Genomic DNA, 2535 nt, shown 5'->3' with positions numbered 1-2535 from the left:
CTCTCTCTCTCTCTCTCTCTCTCTCTCTCTCTCTCTCTCTTTCCTTCTTTCTTTTTGTTGTACTGGGGATTGAAGCCAGAGCCTTTGCCCAACACTTTATGTATTTTTTATTTTGAGACAGGGTCTCGTTAAGTCACTAAGTTGCCCAGCCTGGGCCCAAAATGGCAATCCTTTTGCCTTAGTCTGCCAGAATCCTGGAATTATGAGCACTTGCCACCATACCTGGCTCTTTCTTTTCTTTTTTCTTTTGGAAAAAAAATCTTATGTTGCTCAGGCTGGTTTTGAACTTTTGATCCTCTTGCCTCAGCTTCCAGAGTAGCTTGTATTATAGGCGTGTGACACAGCAGGGTTTCCTCTCTTTTTCTATGAAGGGAAAAAGCATATCAAAGCATGTGATCCAGGGCCAGGTGCTCTCAGAACTGGGTGAAGACAGGGGAACAGTCATCCCTGCAACAAGTCACCTGCTGAGGGACCCAGCATCTCTGTCCCTTGCCTGCTCTGTGCTGTACACCTTCCTCCAGGACTCTATAATGGGCAAGTTTCTAATAAGCATTTAATAAGCACTCTGGAGATACTCAAGGAAGCAAGAGCACATCCCCCTGGAAGTCTCCTAAGCCTGAGTCAGCTTGAGGGAGTCCCTCCCTTGGATGATTCTGGATGAGCACACTTTCTCCTCCCAGTGGGAAGACTTGGGAGTGCCCAGAGGAACTGTCTTTGGCTGGAAGCCAGGTGTCTCCTCTACCTTCTCAGAAACAATTCCAAGGAGACCTGCTAGATACTCCAGGATGCAGGGTAGTAGTGCTGTCTCCATTGCACAGGCAGGAACTTTCTGCAGGACTTTTCTTCTGTGTGTGCGTGTGCATGCGCACACATGTGTGTGTATACTACCCCTTTAGCAGCTCGTATTTGTGTCCTATATGCCACTTTCTCCTTCACTTCTGCCCTGGTGTGCTTTTTAATGGGGAGCACCATCTGCGTCACCCCCTTTCAGGGTTGGCTTAGGGATGGAAGAGAGCTTAGCATGTGCACTAGTTTCCCAATACTTAATGAAATGTAAACAGAGCATCCTTGAAAGGGTGAAGCAGAGATGAAAAGGGACAGAAAACATTCTCAGAGCTTTGCAGTTGGTAGGAATAAGCTTTCTGGAACAAGCTTTTAAGCAGAAAGAATCCAGCCCCAGTCCATGTGAGCACCAGCTAGCCTGGTACTCCCTGGAGCTGTGCCTGAAATGTGTACTAGGTTCCAGTTATCTTGAGGGCTTCACCCTGGGAATGGGTCTGACAATGTTTAGTTCTCTGTGGAAACACCTGTTCTAGTTTCATAAAACTGCCAGAAGAAAATGCCACAGACTGGGTAGTTCTACAAAAGACATTTTCTCATGGTTCTCCAGGTTAGAATCCCAAAGTTAAAGCATCAGTAGGTTTGTTTTGCTCTGACAGCTACGAAGTGGGTCTGTAGGAGGCAGGTAGATAAGCCACCCAGGAGAGGCTGTTGAGAGCCTTAGCCAGATAGGATATCCTCACCCTGCGGGGGCCTTTTGCAGTTTCCCCTTTGCAGCTTCCTTTCCATTGTACCCTGGACAAGTACCTTGTTTGTTTATTTGTTTGCTTCTTTTGCAGTGTTGGAGTTTGAATCCAGGGCCTTTGCGCTAAAGATTTTTAAATTTTTATTGGCCCATGTTTGCATACATTCTAATGGCATTCATTTTGCGGAGTCAGTACATGTATATGACATATCTCAATTCTTTTTTTAAGTGCCCTTTTCTCCCTCCCCCTCCTTGCACCTCTTGTATAGCTTCATATATACGTTTGCAGTCCATGATGATCACATTCATAAGAACTTGATGCATGTGTACAGCCCTTCACAATCTCCATCCCCCCTTTTTAAATTAATCTCTGTTCTCCACCCTCCCTATTCTTCTTCCATCTTTCAGTTCCCTTCCCATATATTAAAGGTCCATCTTGCTGTTTCCCACTCTCTTTTGCTTATTTTGCATTTTATTCATGTATTACGGTTCTCACATAAGACATACCATGCACTATTTCAACTTGTCCTTTTAGATTTTGAGACAAGGTATCACTAAGTTGTTAAGTTGGCTGGGCTCAAACTTGCAATCCTCCTGCTTCAGCTTTCCAAAGTGCTTATTTCCCACAATTGTGATTCATTTTCTCTGCCTACATTTGTTTCCCACTACCTCCCAAAGTGCCAGTTTCACAGATATACAAATACAACTATTGTACCTTTGAAAATGACAGACAGTGCAAGATTTATGAAGGTTTCACTGTTTTTTTTATTAAGTTTACAATGGTACAAAAATGATATCCATTCTGTTGAAATAGTACTTAAAACTTGAATTTTGAACCTTTCCCAGGCTACTAGTGCATTGCATGAGCCTTTCATGATACTGATAGCCACAGCTCAGGGTTGGCCATGTGATCATGAGGGTACACAGTTGTTTGTACTGCTGCCAGAATTTTTACATGAGATCTGAAACATTTTATTATAAATTAGGCTTTTGGTTAGATAATTTTGCTC

General features: G+C 43.6%; 1 pseudogene; it reads right to left on the bottom strand.

The window, feature by feature from the left end:
- Window positions 1-972, bottom strand: part of LOC117285447 — an 8268-nt pseudogene extending 7296 nt beyond the window's left edge.
- Window positions 973-2535: the final 1563 nt, after the last annotated feature.

The sequence above is a fragment of the Fukomys damarensis genome, unplaced genomic scaffold (assembly GCF_012274545.1).
Source record: "Fukomys damarensis isolate Sample0158 unplaced genomic scaffold, DMR_v1.0_HiC HiC_scaffold_10, whole genome shotgun sequence".
Taxonomy (NCBI): Eukaryota; Metazoa; Chordata; class Mammalia; order Rodentia; family Bathyergidae; genus Fukomys; species Fukomys damarensis.
This window is presented reverse-complemented; position numbering and strand designations above follow the sequence as displayed.